The sequence below is a fragment of the Manis javanica genome, chromosome 7, assembly GCF_040802235.1.
Source record: "Manis javanica isolate MJ-LG chromosome 7, MJ_LKY, whole genome shotgun sequence".
Classification (NCBI taxonomy): domain Eukaryota; kingdom Metazoa; phylum Chordata; class Mammalia; order Pholidota; family Manidae; genus Manis; species Manis javanica.
Genome location: NC_133162.1, coordinates 64,453,754 through 64,480,483, shown reverse-complemented (window position 1 = coordinate 64,480,483; position 26,730 = coordinate 64,453,754). Strand labels below are relative to the sequence as shown.

Here is a 26,730-nt window from a genome sequence, read left to right as displayed (position 1 = left end):
TTATATTTAAGGAGCGGTTGGTACTTTGGCAAGATTTCAAATAGGTGTGTATGTGTCTTACTTGAAAGGGAAGATAGAATGATTTAGTGCCTCTGTTCCCTTCAGTGGGTTATTGTTTGGGGAACTGGGATTTTAGCAACACACTCTTTTGTAAACTCTACTTCCTTTTAGGAAGTATCAGATTTACTTTCTCAATAGTAGCATTCTGTATTGTTGGAACATGTCATAAAGAGCAAAGAAGTGCATCTGCCACTTGGGTTGTGCTTGCCAACCAATTTGAACAGCTATAATATTTGTTTCTTCTCTATGTGTCAGCAACCACAAGGAAAGGTTCCCTTTCTCCTTTGTTGCTGTTTTATAACTTAAACATCATTACATCCACAGTGACTGTTCACTCAGAATCTGCAAAGTCCTGGAAGATACAAGGCCTCTGAAAGACAGTCTCTTTCTCAGATGGACTTATATCATCTGGGGAGAGGGAGAAGTCGAAGATGTGAGGGGATAGGTGGAGGCCAGCTTTGAATGATTCAACATCACGGCATTGGGCCCATGGGCTAATTGTGACTTTATTTAAAATTGTAGGATGGCATTCTTTGTACTTTGAGATTTAACTTCAGGTGAAAAAGACATCCTAGAAACAGTTATCCTTTTTCTATTGTGAGGATATTCTAACAATGTTGGTAATTGTGACCTTATTTCTGAAGCATTAAGCATTATTGTAAATGTCTTGTAGGTGCCTTGAGCAGCAAATGCAGGTGAGCATATGTATGAAGGCTGTCCTCCTGAACATAGCACCCACTCTGACTTTTAAGCTTGACTGGATCCTAGACAGCAGAAACAAACTAGGTGATCTCTGTCTTTCCTGTATGTGCTCCTTTCCCCTTCCTCTTTCACGTATCTCAGAGTCTCTCTATATGCCAGTGCATACACATATAATCACATTTTTCAGACTGCTTTGTTACAGTGTATTGAGTTGCTCACACATATGTGAGTTTTATATATATAATCACATATAAAAAAAAAGAGCTATTGTTCTTGGTATAACAGCCAACAGAATATCACTTAGCCAGTATAACTGATTGTAATAGTTCCGTAAACAGAAAATCAATGTGCTTGAAAACATGAATTTGGGTGAACGTTTGAGCAATATTGCCTTTAAAGGAGGAGTGTTTTCCTTTTGATCTTTACTGTAAAACTATAGTTTAATAGAGGGAAGGTTTGTGACATGACATCACACTGGCCTGTGACATGTATCACGTGGTAATGATGTGTTGGAACATAAAGGGAGGGACCTAGCAGCTAGAAACAGCAGTTAGGGGACATTCAACCCCAGTAACCCTGGCATGGGGGCATAAATGCCTGCCTGAACCAGGAATAGGAAGAACAGCACAGATGTGAAAGACACTGGGAGGCCATCATACCTGTTACAGGGGATTGTTAAGACAGAGTGAGGGAGCTCAGGTGATTCCAGAATTTAACTTACAGTGTCTGGGACAATAAGATTACCTTAAGAGAAATATGAGAGTCAAGAGACATTTTTCAGCTTCATCTCTTTAAGATATAGGCCCAATGAATGCCTGTTGCTAAGGATAAATGTTAGGTTATGGGCTTATCTTGGGTCTGCCCTTTTGACCATAATTCGATCTTCTGAGTGGAAAAACTCTTAGACATAAGCAGAGTGAGATGAAGCAGCTTACCGAGGGCAGCACACACCGTCACTTACTGTCAGAGCTGGGATCAGTGTTCCTTCTACTCTTTCATGCTGGTTTGGAGAAAAGAATAGCATTTTGAAAGGGCCCTTGGTCTCACTTAAGACCTTATCTTTGACTAATGACTATTTTGAAGAAATTATGCTTGATAGAATGACTGGTTCTAAACAAATATAAGGAAGTTAAACTCAGGAGATCTTCTCCAAAGTCAAGAAAGTTTAATTTGTACCTAAAAAAAATAAAAATTCTTCCTCTGCAAAAACTTTCTTCCCCTACTAAAATCAACTCATTTCTTAATGGGTCCTCAGGACCTAGCAGTTCTCTAGTCTCTTAATTTGCCAGTTCCCAAGTACTTAGTTTCCTTTGACTATTTTTATTCCACAATAATGTTTAGGGCATAGTGACCCAGATAGAATGAGTTATTTCAAAAATTCCTCTTAACTTTCTTAAAAAGTTGGTTTAATTGTGGTGTAAATGAAATCATTCCAGTTCTAAGGCTTTTTTTTTTTGCTCCTAATTAATTTCTATTGCTTTAAGAACACCAAATCCAAAAGTCCTGAACCAAAAGCTTTGAAATTTTTTTCACCACTCAAGTAAGGAACTCAGACCATGCGATATCAAAAACTAGTTAAGCTCTAAAATTCTTCGGATATTTTCACATTGAAAAGAATAAAACAAATTATGGGCCAGTTTGTATGCGTTTTTGGAGATTTTGATTCAGAACCCAGAAGGAGGAGGCAGCACTGAGTGCCTATTCTGTGTGAAGCACTTGCCAAATGCTTTGCAAATAATATTACATATACTCTGTCTAGCAGTCTCTGTTGACTGGGCATCTTAGCCCCCTCATCGCAGATAATTAACCTGCCCGAGATCTAGTGTCAGAAGTAAGATGCAAATCTCCTTTGCCGCCAGATCTGTGCTCATCACATCCATCAAGAACTTTTACTAATAGAAATGAAACATACATATACTGATCAAACATCTATCATAACAAGATTAATACTTGTTTTGAAAGAGGTTTTAAGAGGCCATCTACCCTTCTCTTGAAGTTGTTAAAAGGCTGAAGTTTTAAAAGGGGGGCCTGTAAGAGGTTCCTAAGGCTGATATAAATCAAGAAAGGAAAGTTCCGCCTTCACCGACAGTGAACACGCTTATTGGTTAGAATTGCACGGGCTGACTCATTTCTTTTCTGCTGTGTTAGAAGGCCACACCCTGCATTCCAAAAAACCTCTGCTGCCCGGCCACACCCGCGGCCTCCCGGCTGGCGCCTCAGAGGTCGGAGTCGGCGTGCCACCGCACAGTTGCACCCCGGAGTGGATCCGCCAGCCTAGGCGGGCCAGGGGGCAGTCCTGGCCCGCCGTCCTTGCACGCCGGCCCGGCAGGCCGCGGAGGCGCGGGCGTCACCACCAGCGCGGCACGGGGTCGACGCGCCGCTGACCGCCTGCTCCTCGCCGCCCGCACCGAGGCGGGCAGCGCGCGCCCGAGCCGCGCACGAACTTGGCGCCCAGGAACTTCCCCCAGACTTTGCCTCCAGGGAGGAGAGGCCGTAAGTATAGCTCCTTCTGGGATGCTGCGGCTCATTAAAATGCCCCCTGAGGGAGGCCGGCTAGCCCTCGGAGGCCGTGGGACCTGCTGAAAAGCAGGGATGAAAAGCCTTTATTGCTTTGCAGAAAGCACCCGGTAACACAGTCGTTGCCTTTCCCTCCACTGTGGGGACGTAAAGAGAATCGAATTTTTGCTGGATAGCGCTTTGCTGGTGAAACAGGCAATAGCTATTACACCTGAGAACGCTCACAATGTAGTTGCTGAAACAGTGGGGGTAGGCTGCATCAAATGCTCTAAAATTACTGGGGTGCTTTTGAGAGCCAAGGATCAGGCTGTCCTAATAGAGGTTTCTGAGAGAGCGAGAATGTACTTGCAATTTGGTTACCGAATTTTGGGTAAGTACTTAAACTGCAGCCTCCTCACAAACGGTCCGTCAACTAACTCCTTGGCTGTTGGGGAGCACAAGGCTGTGCTGGTGCCAGAAGGAAGCACGTGCTGCCCATGTTTTGGAGTGAGCTGGTTACTTCACAGCTGTGTTTTCTCCTTATTGTGGCCAGATATTGCTCTTGTAAAATTTGTGGAAATACACAGAGCAGAGTGAGTAGTACTTGCCCTCCGAACCTCCCCCCCACCCCCCGCCCCGCCACAACAAGTTGTTTGTTCTGTGTGGTTGTTACTTAAGGTGTACCACAATGAGAACTAGAGATCTAAAGTCTATTCCCATTCCACTCTTAACTCTGTTGAGTTGATTATCATTTTAAAATTTATGCAGAGAGAACGTCGGTGAGCTTCTAAAAAAATCTGTTTTTATATAAGAAATCAGTTGGCAAGTGCATAGAGATTTGTATGGAGCAAATTATTTTCTTGCAAGAGGATGGAGAAGTAGGGGACAGGAAGAACAGAATCTTGCAATTATCCCTGTCTTACTAAGGACATATACAGTGCAGCAGACTCGTCTCACCATTAGAAATACTGACTGTACTTGAAAGGCAGGCTGAAGACGTCAGTGGCATAAAGGAGGACAGGAAAATTATAAACTGAATTATGAAGTTACAACTATGAATTACAAAGTTATGAATGGTATTACACTTCGTTTATGAAGATATAGACTAATATAATAGGCTGTGTAACAAAGAATAAAATTCTTTGCAGCTGACTTTTTTAGGTCTATGAAGGAATCTTCTCTAGAAAGAAATCACTTCTAAATGGAATAATTAAAATAACTTGTTAGAATTTTTAATTAGTTACACTTTGAACTCCTAGTGACACCATTTCCAAGCCCGTTGGCTAATTATTAAACTCAGTTGCTTCGAGTTTAATCAAGTGTCTGTGTGAGAGGATCCTATTTCTTTTGAGAAACAGCCTGTGATGTTGACAGAAATGGCCTTAAGTCTACTGGGGTAGTTTGAAAAGCCTCCCCTCAGGTGGTGAGAATGGGAAAGCATTTTATTAAATCTCTAAGTCATCTAAAATCTAAAGGGATAATTGAATTTGGATTTTGAGGTGAGTCTCACCTAACAATTGCAACAGCCGAACATTTTGAGGATCTCCTTTTATCAGGCACCAGCACCTCATGTACTTTTCACAACAGTGCCAAGAGGGTTAGAGGTATTATTATCTCTGTTTTGTAGTAGAAGCAACAGCCTCAGCAAAGTTACATAATCTGCTCCAAATTTCACAGCTAGTTAATTTAGTTACACTAGAAGTTAGCTTTAAGGTCTGTAACTTTTCCCATGTGGCTCCAATTGCTTCTCACACCATGTTGATTTTTCTGTGTGAAATAATCCAGAGGAAGCTCTTCTGGCTCAAAGCAGGTTTTTAAGTGATTTTAACAGCTCCTTATTGCCCCAGTGTGAAAATATCAAAGTTCAAGGAATAATGCATTTACTCTAGAAGCTTGTGATTTTCAAATATTAACCAAGCAAGAGCTGTTCTTGATGAGCCTGTTTGTACACGGGGCTGCCTCGTAGTTGCGGGTTTCAGGTGTCTTTCTCCTACTTTTTTCCTGAAGTGCTTTTAGTTCATGACGTGCATATTCTTCTTGCTCCTCACAAAGTGCAACTCACATGTGATCCAACTGCAAAACCAAGCAACCGGGTCCGTGGACTCCCAGTGCTTGACTTTCTGTGTGGGGGCACAACTGCAGTATTTTATATGCTATGTGAAATGTTTTAAAATTTCTATTAGCACTTAGGTGAGTGTTGAACCTGTTTAAGAATAGTGGGGGTAATGAAAGGCACACTCTGTGAGTGCTAAAGCTTTTCTTTTAGATGGAGGTGGGAGAGTTTCAGTGTGTCTCACCAGGACAGACAGTTCTTAGAGTCCATCTGCTGGATCATCTGTTGGGGTAATAAAACAGAACAATGCCATGAAAGCCATGAACTAACCGGCATCTATTCCAGGACTAGGTATTGTTCACACCCCCACCTGATCATTCTCACCATTTATTTGACACAATACCCACCCACCTTCCCAAGCAAAGCAAGGATGCCTTGGCCTCCTCCTCAAATCTCTCTAAATCTGAGCCGCTTTAAGTGACTCAGGTTCTTGAGGATGTTGAAAGAACATGCCAGTGTGATGATAAAGCCACTTAGGGGTAATCTTGTGAAAATCATGGTGAAGAGGAAGTGTGCCAATTGTGTTGATTTCCAAAACTGGTGCGAGGATATAAGTTCTGGAAACTTGATGTTCAGAGCTTTATGTTGGGGTATAGCAGAACTGTAAATCACAGTTTTGAAAAGGTGGATGAGGATCACTTAGAAAAAGTGGTGATCAGTATCTAGCATCACTCATTTCTAACTGACCTCATTTCTTTTTTTTTTTTTTTTTTTTTGAGAGGGCATCTCTCATATTTATTGATCAAATGGTTGTTAACAACAATAAAATTCAGTATAGGGGGGTCAACGCTCAATGTACAATCATTAATCCATCTCAAGCCTAATTCTCGTCAGTCTCCAATCTTCTGAAGCATAACGAACAAGTTCTTACATGGTGAACGAATTCTTACATAGTGAATAAATTCTTACATGGTGAACAGTACAAGGGCATTCATCACAGAAACTTTTGGTTTTGATCATGCAATATGACCTATAAACAATCAGGTCAAATATGAATATTCGTTTGATTTTTGTACTTGATTTATATGTTGATCCCACATTTCTCCTATTATTATTATTATTTTTATTTTTAATAAAATGCTGAAGTGGTAGGTAGATGCAAGATAAAGGTAGAAAACATAGTTTAGTGCTGTAAGAAGGCAAATGTAGATGATCAGATGATCAGGTGTGTGCCTATGGACTAAGTATTAATCCAGGCTAGACAAGGGCAGCAAGACATCCACGGATGCAGAAGATTTCTCTCAAAGCAGGGGGGGTGAGGTTCTGAGCCTCACCTCTGTTGATCCCCAAATTCTCACCTGATGGCCCCCCTGCGACTGTGCCTGTCTTAGGTTGTTCCTCCCTTGAGGAATCTTACCCGTCTCTGGCTAACCAGTCATCTTCCAGGGCCATACAGGGAAATGTAAAGTTGGTAAGTGAGAGAGAAGCCATATTGTTTGCAAAGGTTAGCTTTTTACTTCTTTGCAGATTTATGCCCTGTGGCTTCTATGCCCAGCACTTGTCTCGAGGTATCTTTACCACCTGGAGGAATTATGATACTTGGTAAATTCGATATGAGGCACGAATTCTATTTAAGGGTTGTAATTAGGAAGGAAGAAGAAAAGCTATAGATGTAGCATATGAAGGAAACATGGGAGGATTGATTATTTCTTTGACATATCTTCTTGTATTGTACCTTAAGTATGTATGGGTTTTAAACTACTAACTAATTTGCACACACATATTAACATAATAGGAATACGGTGACATAAACAAAGCAAATCTATAATTACCATCCATCTCCAGTGAAGCCAAGAAAACCATTTAGGCACCCTAGGTATTTGTGAAAATTTATCTATGATATGATGGATATTGTCCAACTGTACTTGAACCATCAGACAAATTAAAGCAGCCCATTTCTGGGATCTGTTCATATCCCATATGTTCTTTTAACCATAGATAGTCTATAGTCATGAGATTTTGGAGTGCTACAACTTGCACCCCTCCCAACTCCTGGTTGAGTTCCAACAGTACAGATCCGGTCAAATTCGTTGTCTCACTGTATGCACATGCCAGCCTAGACATCTCCCTCCTCATTCCTATGGCAAGTCCAGGAGACGGTGGGCTGGATGCAGCCACAACCGCAGCATCGTCCGGATCCCTGTGGAGGCTTTTTGATGATCATCCCCCAGCACAAGTCCTCCAGAGAGTGCTGATGCCGGAAGCTCCTCCTCATATCGTATCTTAGTTCATTTTCTGGGTATCCAAGCTAGGCCTTGATCTTCTGCATAGAAACAAACAGACCCTTTGCCCACACTTTGACATGCCCTCTATACCACTGTGCAGAACTCATTGGAGGTCAGCACACAGTAACTGCTTTTTTTTTTTTTTTAATTAAGAGAAAAGAATATTATCAGAAAAGAGTACCAGTATCTCCATAGCTAATCATCTGACACCCTTTAAGTGATCAACATTAAGGATATTTAAAGCATGCGTTGATCTTTGATTTACCAATAGTTTTATCCTGTCAAGGAGTAATCCCCCTTTTCTTTCTTTCTTTCTTTTTTTTTTTTCTTTTTTTTTTAATTTTTAATCTACACTTACATGAAGAATACTATGTTTACTATGCTCTCCCCTATATCAGGTCACCCCTAACAACCACATTACGGTTACTGTCCCTCAGCTTAGCAAAATGTTGTAGAGTCACTACTTGTCCTCTCTGTGTTGTGCAGCCCTCCCTCCCCTTTCTCCCTCCCCCCATGCATGCTAATCTTAATACCCCTCTTCTTCTTCCCCCCCCTTATCCCTCACTGCCCACCCATCCTCCCAGGTTCCTTTCCCTTTGGTACCTGTTAGTCCATTTTTGGGTTCTGTAATTCTGCTGCTGTTTTGTTCCTTCAGTTTTTCCTTTGTTCCTATACTCCTCAGATGAGTGAAATCATTTGGTATTTCTCTTTCTCCGCTTGGCTTATTTCACTGAGCATAATACTCTCCAGCTCCATCCATGTTGCTGCAAATGGTAGAATTTTTCCACTTCTTATGGCTGAGTAGTATTCCATTGTGTATATGTACCACATCTTCTTTATCCATTCATCTACCAATGGACATTTAGGTTGCTTCCAATTCTTGGCTATTGTAAATAGTGCTGCGATAAACATAGGAGTGCATCTGTCTTTCTCAAACTTGATTGCTGCGTTCTTAGGGTAAATTCCTAGGAGTGGAATTCCTGGGTCAAATGGTAGGTCTGTTTTGAGCATTTTGATGCACCTCCATACTGCTTTCCACAATGGTTGAACTAATTTACATTCCCACCAGCAGTGTAGGAGGGTTCCCCTTTCTCCACAGCCTCGCCAACATTTGTTGTTGTTTGTCTTTTGGATGGCAGCTATCCTTACTGGTGTGAGGTGATACCTCATTGTAGTTTTAATTTGCATTTCTCTGATAATTAGCGATGTGGAGCATCTTTTCATGTGTCTCTTGGCCATCTGTATTTCTTTTTTGGAGAACTGTCTGTTCAGTTCCTCTGCCCATTTTTTAATTGGGTTATTTGTTTTTTGTTTTTTGAGGCGTGTGAGCTCTTTATATATTCTGGACGTCAAGCCTTTATCGGATCTGTCATTTTCAAATATATTCTCCCATACTGTAGGGTTCCTTTTTGTTCTATTGATGGTGTCTTTCGCTGTACAGAAGCTTTTCAGCTTAATGTAGTCCCACTTGCTCATTTTTGCTGTTGTTTTCCTTGCCCGGGGAGATATGTTCAAGAAGAGATCACTCATGTTTATGTCTAAGAGGTTTTTGCCTATATTTTTTTCCAAGAGTTTAATGGTTTCATGACTTACATTCAGGTCTTTGATCCCTTTTGAGTTTACCTTTGTATATGGGGTTAGACAATGGTCCAGTTTCATTCTCCTACATGTAGCTGTCCAGTTTTGCCAGCACCATCTGTTGAAGAGACTGTCATTTTGCCATTGTATGTCCATGGCTCCTTTATCAAATATTAATTGACCATATATGTTTGGGTTAATTTCTGGGGTCTCTAATCTGTTCCACTGGTCTGTGGCTCTGTTCTTGTGCCAGTACCAAATTGTCTTGATTACTATGGCTTTGTAGTAGAGCTTGAAGTTGGGGAGTGAGATCCCCCCTACTTTATTCTTCTTTTTCAGGATTGCTTTGGCTATTCGGGGTCTTTGTTGTTTCCATATGAATTTTTGAATTATTTGTTCCAATTCATTGAAGAATGTTGCTGGTAATTTGATAGGGATTGCATCAAATCTGTATATTGCTTTGGGCAGGATGGCCATTTTGACGATATTAATTCTTCCTAGCCATGAGCATGGGATGAGTTTCCATTTAATAGTGTCCCCTTTAATTTCTCTTAAGAGTGACTTGTAGTTTTCAGAGTATAAGTTTTTCACTTCTTTGGTTAGGTTTATTCCTAGGTATTTTATTCTTTTTGATGCAATGGTGAATGGAATTGTTTTCCTGATTTCTCTTTCTATTGATTCATTGTTAGTGTATAGGAAAGCTACAGATTTCTGTGTGTTAATTTTGTATCCTGCAACTTTGCTGTATTCCGATATGAGTTCTAGTAGTTTTGGAGTGGAGTCTTTAGGGTTTTTTATGTACAGTATCATATCATCTGCAAATAGTGACAGTTTAACTTCTTCTTTACCAATCTGGGTTCCTTGTATTTCTTTGTTTTGTCTGATTGCCGTGGCTAGGACCTCCAGTACTATGTTAAATAACAGTGGGGAGAGTGGGCATCCCTGTCTGGTTCCCGATCTCAGAGGAAATGCTTTCAGCTTCTCGCTGTTCAGTATAATGCTGGCTGTGGGTTTATCATATATGGCCTTTATTATGTTGAGGTACTTGCCTTCTATTCCCATTTTGCTGAGAGTTTTTATCATGAATGGATGTTGAATTTTGTCAAATGCTTTTTCAGCATCTATGGAGACGATCATGTGGTTTTTGTCTTTCTTTTTGTTGATGTGGTGGATGATGTTGATGGATTTTCGAATATTGTACCATCCTTGCATCCCTGGGATGAACCCCACTTGGTCATGGTGTATGATCCTTTTGATATACTGTTGAATTCTGTTTGCTAATATTTTATTGGGTATTTTTGCATCTACATTCATCAGGGATATTGGTCTGTAATTTTCTTTTTTGGTGGGGTCTTTGCCTGGTTTTGGTATTAGGGTGATGTTGGCCTCATAGAATGAGTTTGGGAGTATTCCCTCTTCTTCTATTTTGTGGAACACTTTAAGGAGAATGGGTATTATGTCTTCTCTGTGTGTCTGATAAAATTCCGAGGTAAATCCGTCCGGCCCCGGGGTTTTGTTCTTGGGTAGTTTTTTGATTACCGTTTCAATTTCTTTGCTTGTAATTGGTTTGTTTAACTTTTGTGTTTCTTCCTTGGTCAGTCTTGGGAGGTTGTATTTTTCTAGGAAGTTGTCCATTTCTTCTAGGTTTTCCAGCTTGTTGGCATATAGGTTTTCATAGTAGTCTTTAATAATTCTTTGTATTTCTGTGGAGTCTGTCGTGATTTTTCCATTCTCATTTTTGATTATGTTGATTTGTGTTGACTCTCTTTTTCTCTTAATAAGTTGGGCTAGAGGCTTATCTATTTTGTTTATTTTCTCAAAGAACCAGCTCTTGGTTTCATTGATTTTTGCTATTGTTTTATTCTTCTCAATTTTGTTTATTTCTTCTCTGATCTTTATTATGTCCCTCCTTCTACTGACTTCAGGCCTCCTTTGTTCTTCTTTTTCCAGTTGTAATAATTGTGATGTTAGACTATTCATTTGGGATTGTTCTTCCTTCTTCAAGTGTGCCTGGATTGCTATATACTTTCCTCTTAAGACTGCTTTCGCTGCATCCCACAGAAGTTGGGGCTTAGTGTTGTTGTTGTCATTTGTTTCTATATATTCCTTGATCTCTATTTTGATTTGTTCATTGATCCATTGATTATTTAGTAGCATGTTGTTAAGCCTCCATGTGTTTGTGAGCCTTTTTGTTTTCTTTGTAGAATTTATTTCTACTTTCATACCTTTGTGGTCTGAAAAATTGGTTGTTAGAATTTCAATATTTTGGAATTTACTGAGGCTCTTTTTGTGAGCTAGTATGTGGTCTATTCTGGAGAATGTTCCATGTGCACTTGAGAAGAATGTATATCCTGTTGCTTTTGGATGTAGAGTTCTATAGATGTCTATTAGGTCCATCTGTTCTAGTGTGTTGTTCAGTGCCTGTGTGTCTTTACTTATTTTCTGCCCGGTGGATCTATCCTTTGGGGTGAGTCGTGTGTTGAAGTCTCCTACAATGAATGCATTGCAGTCTATTTCCCTCTTTAGTTCTGTTAGTATTTGCTTCACATATGCTGGTGCTCCTGTATTGGGTGCATATATATTTAGAATGGTTATATCCTCTTGTAGGACTGAGCCCTTTATCATTATGTAGTGGCCTTCTTTATCTCTTGTTACTTTCTTTGTTTTGAAGTCTATTTTGTCTGATATTAGTACTGCAACCCCTGCTTTCTTCTCACTGTTGTTTGCCTGAAATATGTTTTTCCATCCCTTGACTTTTAGTCTATGCTTATCTTTGGGTTTAAGGTGAGTTTCTTGTAAGCAGCATATAGATGGGTCTTGCTTTTTTATCCATTCTATTACTCTATGTCTTTTAATTGGTGCATTAAGTCCATTTACATTTAGGGTGACTATTGAGAGATATGTACTTATTGCCATTTCAGACTTTAGATTCGTGGTTACCAAAGGTTCAAGGTTAGCTTCTTTAGTATCTTACTGCCTAACTTAGCTCGCTTATTGAGCTGTTATATACACTGTCTGGAGATTCTTTTCTTCTCTCCCTTCTTATTCCTCCTCCTCCATTCTTCATATGTTGTGTGTTTTGTTCTGTGCTCTTTTTAGGGGTGCTCCCATCTAGAGCAGTCCCTGTAGGATGCCCTGTAGAGGTGGTTTGTGGGAAGCAAATTCCCTCAGCTTTTGCTTGTCTGGGAATTGTTTAATCCCACCATCATATTTAAATGATAGTCGTGCTGGATACAGTATCCTTGGTTCAAGGCCCTTCTGTTTCATTGCATTAAGTATATCATGCCATTCTCTTCTGGCCTGTAGGGTTTCTGTTGAGAAGTCTGATGTTAGCCTGATTGGTTTTCCTTTATAGGTGACCTTTTTCTCTCTAGCTGCCTTTAAAACTCTTTCCTTGTCCTTGATCCTTGCCATTTTAATTACTATGTGTCTTGGTGTTGTCCTCCTTGGATCCTTTCTGTTGGGGGTTCTGTGTACTTCCATGGTCTGTTCGATTATTTCCTCCCCCAGTTTGGGGAAGTTTTCAGCAATTATTTCTTCAAAGACACTTTCTATCCCTTTTCCTCTTTTTTCCTCTTCTGGTATCCCTATAATACGAATGTTATTCCTTTTGTATTGGTCACATATTTCTCTTAGTGTTGTTTCATTCCTGGAGATCCTTTTATCTCTCTCTATGTCAGCTTCTATACGTTCCTGTTCTCTGGCTTCTATTCCTTCAATGGCCTCTTACATCTTATCCATTCTGCTTATAAATCCTTCCAGGGATTGTTTCACTTCTGTGATCTCTTTCCTGACATCTGTGATCTCCTTCCGGACTTCATCCCACTGCTCTTGCATTTTTCTCTGCATCTCATCCCATTGCTCTTGCATTTTTCTCTGCATCTCTGTCAGCATGTTCATGATTTTTATTTTGAATTCTTTTTCAGGAGGACTAGTTAGGTCTGTCTCCTTCTCAGGTGTTGTCTCTGTGATCTTTGTCTGCCTGTAGTTTTGCCTTTTCATGGTGATAGAGATAGTTTGCAGAGCTGGTACAAGTGACCGCTGGAAGAGCTTCCCTTCTTGTTGGTTTGTAGCCTTTTCCTGGGAGAATAGCGACCTCTAGTTGCTTGTTCTGGGCAGCTGTGCACAGACAGGGCTTCTGCTTCCTGCCCAGTTGCTTTGGGGTTTATCTCCACTGTTGCTGTGGGCTTGGTCTGGCTGGGGCTGTTCCTCCAAAATGGTGGAGCCCCGTTTGGAGGGGGAGCGGCCAGGAGGCTATTTATCTCCGTAAGGGGTCTCTGTGCCCCCTGCTGTCCAGGGGGTTAGGGTGCCCAGAGATCCCCAGATTCCCTGCCTCTGGTCTACGTGACCTGTCCTGCCCCTTTAAGACTTCCAAAAAGCACTCTCCAAACCAAAACAACAACAGCAACAATGAGAGAGGGAACAGAAAGAAAGAAAAAAAAAAAAGGAAAAAACAAGCGATTTTTTTTTTCTTTTTTTCTGTCCTCAGGTGCCGGTCTCAGGCACCCGCTCACTGGTCCTGCTGCCCTGTCTCCCTAGCACCAGGGTCCCTGTCCTTTCAAGGCTTCCAAAAAGCACCCACCCACCGGTCCCACAGGGAAGGAACGCTCGATATTCTTTGTCCTCCAGCACTGGTCCCAGGCACCCGCTCACCAGTCCCGCCGCCCTGCCTCCCTAGCACCAGGGTACCTGTCCCTTTTAGGCTTCCAAAAAGCACTCGCAGAAAAGAGAAAAAAAAAAGAGTGGAAAAACGCGCGATTTCCTCTGTCCTCAAGTGCCAGTCTCAGGCACCCGCCCACCGGTCCCGCAGGGAAAAACGTGGGATATTTTTTGTCCTCAGGCGCCGGTCCCAGGCACCCGCTCACCAGTCCCACCACCCTGCCTCCCTAGCACTGGGGTCCCTGTCCCTTTAAGGCTTCCAAAAAGCGCTCGCCAAAAAGAGTAAAAGAAAAGGGGAAAAACGCGCGATTTCCTCCGTCCTCAGGCACCGGTCTCAGGCACCCGCCCACCGGTCCCGCAGGGAAAAACGTGGGATATTCTTTGTCCTCAGGCGCTGGTCCCAGGCACCCGCTCACCGGTCCCGCCACCCTGCCTCCCTAGCAACGGGGGCCCGTCCCTTTAAGGCTTCCAAAAAGCGCTCGCCAAAAAAAAAAACCGCTCCGGTTTCTTTCCACCCGCCGGGAGCTGGGGGGAGGGGCGCTCGGGTCCCGCCGGGCCAGGGCTTGTATCTTACCCCCTTCGCAAGGCGCTGGGTTCTTGCAGGTGTGGATGTGGTCTGGATGTTGTCCTGTGTCCTGTGGTCTCTATTTTAGGAAGATTTTTCTTTGTTACATTTTCATAGCTCTATGTGTTTTTGGGAGGAGATTTCCACTGCTGTACTCACGCCGCCATCCTGGCTCCGCCTCATTTCTTTTTTGATAGTTACTGGACAGGTATATCAGCATTGCCCTAAAGGACATGTCTGCATCAGCAAAACATTTAAGCTCCATATGTTCTTTACTCAGGATGGACAAATGTAGGTTGGACAGCTGTAGAGACGTGGGCTTGTGTCTTGTCATACCCAGAAAGGGATGAACTGTAGGGTTATATCAGACTTGAGCAAGGTGCCTGCACCACACACAGTCTGGGGCACTTGGTACAGCTGGAGAAAACTTAACTCATGCATTAGTAGAGATAAAGTCTTTAGAACCTAGGAGGTGATAATCCCACAGTTCTTTGAAGTGATGTAGATAGTGTTTAGGAACAGGGACTTGGGAGCCTGATCTTGGACAAGGTAGCCCTCTGCCTCAGTGTATGCCTTCAGAAAATGCTGATAAGACCTACCTCATGTGGCTGTTGAAGATGTTGAACGATCACGTTAGATAAATCCATGTGAAGTGCTCAAAAACAGAGCCTGACAGTAATTTTATGTATTAGATGTTAGTCTTTTGTTTTTGCTGTGGATTTTACAGCTCAAGGCCATATTTGCACATTTCTGGGTTTGTGTTTAAATGTGTGTCTGGAAAGGGGTAAGCAGGTTTTGGAGAGGACCTAGAAACTGAACAGTGGACGCTGGGGATGCATACCTTAGTGTAACATATGACATAGTGCAAATATACAACACAGTGGTTCAGCAGTTACATACATCATTAAATCCTCACCCCAACTAGTACAGTTGTCATCTGCCAACATAGGAAGATGTTGCAGAATCACTGGCTATATTCTCCATGCTGTTCTACCATCCCTGTGACCAACTTACATTGTGATTGAAAATTTTTGGTCCCTTTTATCCCCCTCACCATCCCTACCTACCCATCCTAACCCCTCCCCAATGGTAACCACCAGTCGCTTCTCAGTGTCTCAGAGTACTGCTGTTTCATTCATTTTGTTTTGTTTTGTTTTTATATTCCACAAATAAATGAAATCTTATAGTATTTGTCTTTGGCTTATTTCACTTAGCATAATACTCTCTAGGTCCATCCATGTTGTCCCAAATGGCAGGATTTCTTTATTTTTTTATGTCTGAATAATATTCCATTGTGTATACATACTGCATCTTCTTGATCTTTTTATATACTGATGGACACTTAGGTTTGCTTCCATATCTTGGCTGTTGTAAATAATGTGTATATCTTTTCAAATCAGAGATTTTGTTTTCAGGTAAATTCCTAGAAGTGTAGTTACTGGGTCTTATGTTATTTCTATTTTCAATTGTTTGAGGAACCTATGTACTGCTTCCACAGTGGCTTCTCCACTTTACATTCCCACCAACAGTGTAGGAGGTTCCCTTTTCTCTACATCCTCGCCAGCACTTGTTATTTCTTGTCTTTTGAACAATGGCCATTCTAACTGGTGGGATGTGATACCTCATTGTGGTTTTGATTTGCATTTCCCTGATGACAAACAATGTGGAGCATCTTTTCATGTGCCTGTTGGCCATCTGTATTTCTTCTTTGTAGAAATGTCTGTTTAGGTCCTCTGCCCATTTTTTAATAGAGTTATTTGTGTTTTTTGATGTTGATTGATACAGTTTGTTATATATTTTGGATGTTAACCCTTTATTGGATAAATCATTTAGGAATATATTCTCCCATACTGTAGGTTGTCTTTTTGTTCTATTGATGGTATCCTTTGCTGTATAGAAGCTTTTTATTTTGATGTATCCACATGTTCATTTTTTTTGTTTCCCTTGCCCAGGGAGATGTATCCAGAAAAAAATTGCTCATGCATATGTTCAAGAGATTTTTGCCTATATTTTCCTCTAAGAGTTTTATGGCTTCATATCTTACATTTATGTCTTTAATCCATTTTGGGTTTAATTTTGTGTATGGAGTTCAGACAGTAATACAGTTTCATTCTCTTGCTTATATAATCCCATCATGCGATGAGGGGGCTAAGATGTCCACCCAACAGAGTCTGCTGGACAGAGTATATGTAATAATATATGCAAAGCATTTGGCACAGTGCTTGACACAGAATAGGTACTCAGTGTTGCCTTGTCCCTCTGGGTTCTGAATTGAAGTCTCCAAAAGTGTATACACACTGGCCCATAATTTGTTTTTATTCTTTTCAATGTGAAAATATTTTTCCCAGCACCAGTTATTGAAGAGACTGTCTTCATTCCATTTTATATTCATGGCTCCTTTATCATATATTAATTGATCATATATGGGTGGGTTTATATCCAGGCTCTCTATTCTGTTACACTGATCTATGGGTATTGAGCCAATACCATACTGTTTTGATTACTGTAGCTTTGTGATATAGCTTTAAGTCAGGGAGCATACTACTCCACCCCCCCACCCCCCCAGTTTTATTCATTCTCAGGATTGCTTTGGCTATTTGGGGTCTTTTGTAGTTCCATATGAATTGTAGAACTATTTGTTCTAGTTCATTGAAGAATGCTGTCGGTATTTTGATAAGGATTGCATTGAATCTGTAAATTGCTTTGGGCAGGATGGCCATTTTGACAATATTAATTCTTCTTATCCATGTACATGGGATAGATTTCCAAGTTTTGGTGTCTTAATTTCTCTCATGAGTGTCTTTTAGTTTTCAGATTATAGATCTTTCACCTTCTTGGTTAGGTTATTCCTAGGTATTTTATTCTTTTTGATGCAATTATAAATGGAGTTGTTTTCCTTATTTCTCTTTCTGCTAGTTCATTGTTAGTATATAGTAATGCAACAGACCTCTGTGTATTTATTTTGTATCCTGCCACTTTGCCAATTCTATTTATTAGTTCTAATAGTTTTTGAGGGGGAGTCTTTAGGGTTTTCTATGTATAGTATCATGTCATCTGCAAATAGTAACACCTTTACCTCTTCCTTACCAATCTGGATGCCTTTTATCTTTTTATCTTCTCTGACTGCCAGGGTAGGACTTCCAGTACTATATTGAATAAAAGCAGTGAGAGTGAACGTCCTTGTCTTATTCCTGAAAGTAGAAGAAAGGCTTTCAGCTTTTTGCCACTGAGTATTATATTAGCTGTGGGTTTGTTGTATGTGCTCTTTATTATGTTGGATACATTCCCTCTATACCCATTTTGCTGACAGTTTTTTTAATCATGAATGGATGTTGAATTTTGCCAAATGCTTTTTCAGCATCTCTTGAGATGATCGTGTGGTTTTTATCTTTTTTGTTAATGTGCTGCATCACATTGATTGATTTATAGATATTGTACTATCCTTGCATCCCTGGAATAAATCCCACCTGGTTGTGATGGATGATCCTTTTGCTGTACTTTTGAATTCAGTTTACATATATATTGTTGAAGATTTTTGCATCTGTATTCATCAGGGATTGGTCTGTAATTTTCTGTTTTTTTGAATTGCCTTTGTCTGGTTTTGGTGTTAGTGTGATGCTGGCCTCATAGAATGAGTTTGGAAGTGTTTCCTCCTCTTCTATTTTTTTGAAGCACTTAAGAAGGATGGAGGTATTAGCTCTTTAAATATTTGCTAGAATTCATCTGTGAAGCCATCTGGTTATGGATTTTTGTTTGTTGGGAATTTTTTGATGACCAATTCAGTTTCTTTATTGGTAATTGGTCTTTTCAGATCTTCCTGGGTCAGTCTTGAAAGATTATGTACATTTCTAGTAATTTGTCCATTTCTTCTAAGTTGTCTGACTTATTGGCATATAATTTTTCATAGAATTCTCTAATCTTATATTTCAATTGTATCAGTTGTAACTATTCCTTTTTCATTTCTGGCTTTGTTTATTTGCATCCTCTCTTCTATTCTTAATAAGTTAGGCTATGGGTTTGTCTATTTTGTTTATTTTCCCAAAGAACCAGCTGTTGGTTTCATATATTTTTTTCCATTGTTTTATTCTCTGTTTTGTTTATTTCTGCTCTGATCTTTATTTTGTCCCTCCTTCTACTAACTTTGGGTTTCATTTGTTCTTCTTTTTCTTGTTTCTTTAGTTGTGAGTTTAGACTATTTATTTGGGATTGTTCTTGTTTCTTGAGGTAGGCATGCATTCCTGTGTACTTCCCTCTTAGAACCACTTTTGTGGCATCCCACATATTTTGAACTATTGTAGTTTTGTTTTCATTTGTGTCCATGTATTACTTGATTTCTGTTCTGCTGTGTGCATTGATCCATTCTTTATTTAGAAGCATGTTGTTTACCCTTCATGTGTTTTGGTTTTTTTTTGTTTTTTCTCATGTAATTTATTTCTAGTTTCATACTACTGTGATTTGAAAAGATGCTTGATACAATTTTAGTCTTTTTGAATTTATCAAGGTTCTTTTTGTGGCCTAGTATATAATCTATTCTAGAGAATGTTCCCCATGCACTTGAGAGACATGTGTATCATGTTGCGTTTGGGTGGAATGATCTGTATATATCTGTTAGTCTGTCTGATCTAATGCAAGATTTCTTTTTTTTTTAACAACTGAGTAATATTCCATTGTATGTGCATATACAGTGAATAAAGAAATTGGATTTTTAATAGTCAAAAGACAAAACAAAAGCCTTCTTGTCTTCCAAATTTAGGAGAGGCACTGGTCTTTGGAAATGTTGCTTTGGCCTTGTAGGGAAGGACTGTGATATGCACTAAGGTGAAAAGTATTCAGGGAGGAGATGAGTTGCATGGAAAACAGGTCATCTACTTTGTATTAGTCTGGAACTAGGAAAGAATATAACTTCTATGTTGTGAATTGATCCACTATAAAAAGTTGTAACATTTGTTCTTAAGCCGTATAATTTGCTCTATTTTTTATCGTGTTTTTGATATTATGATTTCTTAATATATTTTCCAGTGCCTTACAATGTAAGCAACACACCCAGACAGTGGATGTACAAACATGTCAACTTTGCAGTCTTAATATTCTTTCCCTTCTCAGCCTTCCCTTGAAAGATAAAGCAAAGCTCTCATGTGATCACTCTTCCTATCACCTCTACTCATGTACCAGCCATGGAATTAGGGGTCTGGAGACCATCCAGGACTCCTACTGCTTTTCTGCCACTAGAGTAACCTATAGCAGCATGTAGCCATACGATCATTTGAAAGTTAATATATTTGACGTAAGAGCACAATTTTTTTTCTGTGATAGGGCTTAGGTGAAAGATCCCCAATGTACACTGTGTGCACAGTCCACCTGTTGTCTACTTTGTAAGGGCAGAACGTTTTGTAGCTCTGTTCATCTGCCAAGGAGGAAGCAGTAAGAGACCCAGCAGTGAAGTTTCCTGGTTTAGGAAGAGGCTGTTATTCTGGTTGGAGAATTGAAATTAGTGATTTCATAAAGAAAGGTTGTTTTTAGTTTTCTTTCTCAAAGTCCCTACCTCCTTTGAACTAAACTGTTTAAATCTGACATAAACACATAACTTGAGCCCTCAAATGGTAGATGTGTTGGTACTCCCTCCCTGCAGCAGCCTGCCTCTCTGTGGGCATCTGAAAGTCTTTTCTCTTGGAGCAGTGGGGAGATTTCAAGGCTGGCTCATAGCACTAGAGTGATGGCAGCCCCAAGGTGAAGTGCAGCAGCCACAGACTTAAGTGGCATGTGGAATGGGGATGACTTGGGGATCAAAATACTGCCAAGAAATTTATAACACAGACGAAGGTCTATTATGCTTGGAGGCCTTCATTAAGCTAATAACCTTCAAGCTTACTTAGTTCTCCTGATTGTAAGGTAATAGAAAGATGATGTTCCAGACTTTAAATCTCAATCTGCTCCTGAGTTTCTGGGTAAGCAATATTGATAAAAACTTAGTGATTCTAATGGAGGATCTCAAACTGGTTATACAAAATTGCATACCTCTGTGGGGTCAGAGGGCAAGTGTTTGCTGTTCAAGCCAAGTGGAAAATCAGGTTAATAATAAACTAAAGGAAATAATAGATGAATTACAATTTTAGATGGTGCCAGTGACCATGGTCTCTCAGATCTAACAGATGATTTCTCCACTTGAGGCTCATCCCATCACTTTGATTTCTAGGTGTGAATGGGACTAAAAACTCCATGGGCTGCTGAAATTCTTGTTCAGTGTTTGAAAGGTGATTATGTATTTGCAAGGCTCCTGGGCATCAGCTTGGTGAAATTCTGTAATATTTTTTACCAAAATCTCAAGTGTTAGACTTGTGCTGAGTCAAGAGATCTAAAGATAGATTTCTTTGCATTTTGAATTATAGTCTCATCAAAAGGCCCAAACACAACTTAGACTTAGAAGAAACAAAGAAATTTAAAATGTCAAAGTAAAGTGGAACAATATGCCTTATCACTCATGTGATAGGTCTATTAGCTTATATTTTTTTGAAGAGTGAGCTTGGCATTAATGAATTCTTTAATACACTTCTTTAAATATTGGTGATGGGTGTAGTTTCCTTTTTTTTTTCTTCTTTTTTTAAGGAAGTCCTTCCCCTTTCTCTGAAATTCCTAAAGCTTTTATTTCACTGTGGAATTATGGGCTCCTACCATAAGTATGGTATGTGTGTTCCATACAGGAGGGGCAACAGGTAAATCCCTTCCCCCTCTGACTTGGAATAAAGATCTGACTCCAAAGAAACTATAAAACACATCTGTAATGAATGGATCACAGCAAAAATAGACAAAGTAAGTAAAGAGATTAAATGGTTCCAAGGCAGAATTATAGCTTGGTTAAAGGTACTGACTTGTTAGTCTGAAGGAGAATTTATTTGAAGAGCAATTTAGGGATGTGAAACTGGAAGCCAAGAGTAGGGGACTGAGTTTGAGAGGCCAGCCTCGCATCACTGCAGGTGTAGGTACCCTGCCTCTAGTATAGTATGAGCAGGTCTCTGTATGGATCTTATCATCTGTGGGCTTTTGAAATCAAACTGTCCCATTTCACACCTGACTTCAGGTGTGGTCTTGCCCTGAAGACCACTGAGCCTACCTTAGCCTCATAATGCAGTGTCAGGCCACACAGGAAGTCACAAAATGTATTTCTATTCCATGCCTGCTAATGCATCCTTCTGATTATAATTTGGTCTCCTGAATTATGCTTTTGGGCAGTGCAAGATCTGCAGATACCAGCATCCAATCCAGTCTCCATGATGGTTATCTTTCTCACAAGGTATTAATTTGTCCTCTTTACTTTAATATCACTGTGAGTGTGCTTAGCATGAGCTCTTTCGTGATCATCATATTAGTGAATGTCAAAATTGAGGGACCATCCCTGGACTGTGGTGTGTGCGCTGCGAGGACTAGGCCCATCTTCAGTGTGGCTTGTCCTCATCCTCAATCCTCAGTGCCCTTTTCTGTGTGACTGGCAGCATAAGAGTATGATACCCATCATGATACTGGTATCTTGCTTTGCTCTTTGGAAGTCTCAGAAGAAAAATGAGTGTGAGTGAGTGCTTATTCATGCTGGAAGTGCAGTGTTCCATTCTGTGAGTGACTCATGTAAACATGAGTAAAGCAAACTAGAATACATTGTTATAGTTACAGTTAGAATGTAAACTGATTCCTCCTTTGCTAGTTGGCATATCCTGTGATTCTCATTTAAATTGTGTAAGTGAACAGACAACTGCAGAACTACCCAGTCAAAGTTGTTCATATCCAGAACTTTACAGCACTTTCCTGTGTGGTTTGTATTGCTAAGATTCTTGCCAATTTAAGAAGTATACTTTTATTTGGTTCTCAGGATAATATGCCCAAGTCTTTTGAGCATTTGGGTTCCAGAAGCTGTGGTACTTGTCAAGTCTATTCATATAAGACTGTCCTTTTAATATTCTTATATTCCCACTGAAATGGTTTCCTGAAGTTAGCTATCATTGATAGTAAGTGATTGTTTGACAAACATCAGTCTAGTGCCTGGGGGGAGTCACCGTATGAAATTCTTAGCATTTGCTTCTAATAGCACAATTCTCAGGTAAATCAGCAGCCTCATGTCACTTACTTGGATTAGGTCCATATAAAGGTCAGAGATGTGAAAATGTTTCTAACCCAGAAACCAGTCCTTGCCTGTCTAGATCAAAGGGAGTGTCTTTCACAGTTTCAGCAGTGCTAGGCTTGATAGAAGGATGTTGTGTAAAACTCACATTGTCCAAATAAGGCTATAGGGCAAAGAGAGAAATGGACTTGGACAGTTCAATAGGAAATACGCATTATTCTCACTGTGTTGAAGAACAGGGAAAACAGAGCCAGAATCCTAATGTTCTCTCCTTCCACAGACGGCTCCTTCCCTTGCTGGGTCTGCACTCAGCTCTATGCCTCTCCTCAGCCACCACCATTTCCTCCAAACTGCATCATTCTCAAGCTACCCTGTGTTCAAAGGAGTTTTATTCCCTGAGATTTTGTTAATAACCAAGTTATCTGGATAAACTGTGTATCCGTGTAGGTGGGGGTCAGCTGGCCATGAGTTGTTTTATTTTTAAACTGTGAACAGAATGATTAGGAAGGCTACTGCTTCTACAGTGTTTCTCCTCCTACCCATTCCCATCTCCATAGCAGGGATGACCTATGCTAGCCCTTTGCTGTCCAGGCCATAGCTGCTAGCCACATACTGATATTTAAATTAGATAGATACAAATTAAAATTAAATACACATAAAAGTTTTATTTCTTAGTTGCACTAGCTGCATTCAAGTGTTCAGTAGCCACACCAACCTGGTGGCTGCCATGTTGAGCAGAGCAGATCCAGAACATTTCCATCATTTCATTCAGTGAAGGTGATTTGGCCTTAAAGAAAATAGATATTAAAACATTGGATCCATTTTCAAGGAATTCCTTTATAAACCAAAGCATTTCTAGGGTTTAGGATTGACTCTTTTAGGCCAAATGAAGGTACATTATTGAAAATGTTAGGTTTCATCAAGTTTAAACATTAGGTTCTAGCAGAGCATGACAACTTTTGAAAGTAGACAGAGTGAATCATCAGCATGTGTGTGCACAGCCATTATAATATAACTGATTAGTCAGGGCCTAAGTAGGAAATCAAAAGACACTTTTATTTACAAGGGAGAATTTAGTGAAGTTACTTCCACAGGTGATGGTGCAATGGGCAGTCCAACGGGGCATATTGAAGAAACCTCAAGATTGGCCACCACAGGAGTCATTTCCAGTTTCCAGGTGTAGGGAAAATGGTGGAGGCAGTTGTTGGAACTCAGGGACGGATGGGAGCTGAAGCCACAAAGGAGATCCAGAGATGTCAGCAAAGAGGCAGAGGAGACGTGCCCCCAGCAGCCTGTCTGTTCTTCCTGCCCTCCAGTCTTCTGCTGTCACCTGCCAGTGATTTAATGCAGCAGATGCATTCCCTGTGATGTACAGAGCAGACTCAGGGACAAGAAGGGATGGATCTGTGGGTAGATAGGCCCAGGACTGGCACAGCCTGGTGTCTGTTGAGCTGAGTCCTTATGTTTAAGGTGAACTCCTTCAACCATGCAAAATCAAGCACGTCCTCATATATATCATTCAGCAAATTGCATTAAATATGGCTCTCTTCTGACACAGACTGTGAACTCCTTGGGAGCAGGTACTGTTACATGCATCTTGATAGTCCATGTTCCTGGCACATAGTAGGGGCATTTTTAGGTTTTTAACAAATTTGTTCCAAACTCATTGAAGTACAGTTTGGAAGATTTTTTTTAACAGAAAGCTGTTTTCATGTTTAAAGAGTATGTTTGTGGCCACTCAGTTAGAGAGATAGAAACCAGTGCTCTCTCCAAGTGGGTGGGAGGGTAAAGAACATAGGAATGTAGTATCAGGGGTGAGGAGAGGGAATGAGAAGTGGGAGGGCCTGCACATAGGGAGTCAGGGCAGGGAGCTGCCAGGGGAGCACAAAAGGGTAGGATAAACACATGTCTGCACTATCTCAGTTCCATGGGTGCTGTCCTCTTAGAATCCTGTGTTTTGTCATTTTGGTCAAAAGTAGGGAGAGGTAGAAGGCTCTGAAAAGAACATCCATCAGCAACTAAAAGTTCTGTATCTTGGTGATACAGAAATTGAAAATAAATCAATTCTTGACCTACCAACTGCCTTGGATAATTGACTTTTTCTCCCAGTATCTTATATTTACTATAATCTCATAGAGATTTTTAGTTCAGTTTAACTTCCATATTTTCGACCCTTCATTCACTACTGTCCTGACACATATGGTGGTTTATGATAACAGTAAATTTGCACCTAGTACAGAGTAGCCATTCAATAAATACATGTTCGCCATGTGAGTGAGCAGTGATTAGAGATCATAATTTAAAGCTTTCAGCTTTTTTTCATAGGGTGAAATCATTGTAGAGACCTCTAATCTAAGCCTGTACATTTCATTATGTGTATTAATGTCCCATAGAGAATCCATATATGGAGCGCTGCTCAGTGTGGTCAGGTCTTACCATCCCTTTCCTTCATGGCTGTGGCACAAGCTAGGTACTTATTCCCAGTCACAGATAAAATTGCTGTGGCTTCCGCTAAATGGCCAGACATCCAAAGAAAAGTATGATGTGGTCTTTGCCCTAGAGCAGCTCAAGACCTGCACATGGACTCATTTCCCTGGAATGAGTCCTGTTTTTGAGGATTCCTTTGCCAGGGGGCCCTAGGGCTAGAAGGCTTGCTGGGGAGTGGGAGGATGGGGGAGGCACATGAGCCATTCTGGGCTGGCTCAGCTCTGCCATGAAGGCACAGAGGCTGAAACGGCCTGGTGTGTTCATGTGCCTTGAGTCCCTGAAGGAGACTAGAATGTGGCCGTGGGAAGAGTGGTGTCCTGTGGTGCCAGGGGAAGTTTGTAAGTAATGTGATCCAGTTTTGTTTTGTAAGCCAAGTAAATGTTCTTAGATTGTAATAACCCATGAGACACTTAATGAAGGTCAGGGTGTAGGCAGTCACAGTGGTTAAGCCAGGAAAAGCCAGATTCCATTTAGGAGAAGCCATTGGAGTAGAATCAGTGGGATGTGGTGACCAAGTGTACGTGGAGGAGGCCAGAATGATGACCATCCTTAACCTGCAAGAGAGAGCCTCTCCCTAGTGTTCTTTCTCTTCCTTGTCCCCTCTCCCTAAGTCCTTTTTCTCATGGCATGAAATTTAATTTAACCTAAAAATTACACAAATCTAACTTGACCAGTAAATCCTCAAAGGACAACCAGATTTATCCCTGACATGATTTTCTTCTAAGTGGGAGAATGCTTTTAATACAATTGAGAAATCATAGTTCTTTTTACTTTCTGCCCTTGTAGCTATCCCTATTAGTTAGAATTTTATTGTGTAAATAACTTGAAAAGTGATGAATAGTTATGTGGGCGGGGGGGTCTATCTCTTTGTTTTTCACAAAACGTCTTTCTATTTTTTCTGTATTTCTATTAAAAAAAACTTTCTATTTTTCCGTGTTTGTTTTCTGGACCAATAACCTTTCCTGACCTCTAGAGCATGGAGTATTCAGCAGATTTGGGGCTCTGGCTCTCCATGTGTCAGGGTGCTAGGTGTGGAGAGCTAAGGTGTGTTTAAAGTCAAATAATATGTGCTGGGTGCTGGATTCATGTTTTGCCTGTGCTGTCTTCATCCACACACATTTGTATTACCACTGTCTTTGAGAGGTGAGCAAACTGAAGATGAGAGAGCTTAGCTAGTTTAAGGCCATGCATTGAGGGACAGAACTTGAAAAATGCAAATTCTTGCCCTTTCATTCCCTTGTGTAGATTGTCTGAAATTAATGCTTGTAAGTAAAGGGGGTGTATCAATCAGTGCAATCTGTGGGGCACAAACATACAGTAGTTTGAATAGGAAACAGTTTAACATTAAGGATTATTAACTACAACTAGGGGTTGGTGCAGTGATGGATTGGCTAATAAGCAGTGAACAGAACTCTATAGAATATAGAAATAAAAGATTATAGGGAGTGATAGCCACCCCTAGGGTGCCTCATACTTCTCCCAGAGCTGAGATTCAGATCTTGATCCAGACCTTGTTGGAGAGGACTCACCTGTGGCCCACTGTGGCAGAGAAGTGGTTGGGGTGCCAGGCCAGTGGAGCTGCTGAAAATACACTGTCTATCCAGGGAAAGCCATTCACAGGTTGCTGTCCTAACTGGAGACACTCCACTACAGAAACTGTAGTACTGTAGGAGAAGCTGCATGTGCTGTAGGAGCCTGCTGAGGGGGAACATCAGAACCAGAACACACAACTCTTGCT

The 26,730-nt window shown here is 40.6% G+C and overlaps 1 protein-coding gene across 4 annotated transcripts in view; it reads left to right on the top strand.

Moving 5' to 3' along the window:
- SGMS1 (sphingomyelin synthase 1) overlaps nucleotides 1–26,730 on the top strand; it is a 337,682-nt gene that overhangs the window by 232,460 nt on the left and 78,492 nt on the right. Inside the window, exon 1 of one of the 4 annotated variants that reach the window (XM_037002731.2) lies at nucleotides 2,896–3,255. The exons of the other annotated variants lie outside the window; for them this stretch is intronic. The gene's annotated coding sequence lies outside the window, so the exon portion shown is untranslated. Of the gene's footprint in view, nucleotides 1–2,895; nucleotides 3,256–26,730 lie in introns of those variants that run through there. 4 annotated transcript variants of the gene reach the window in all.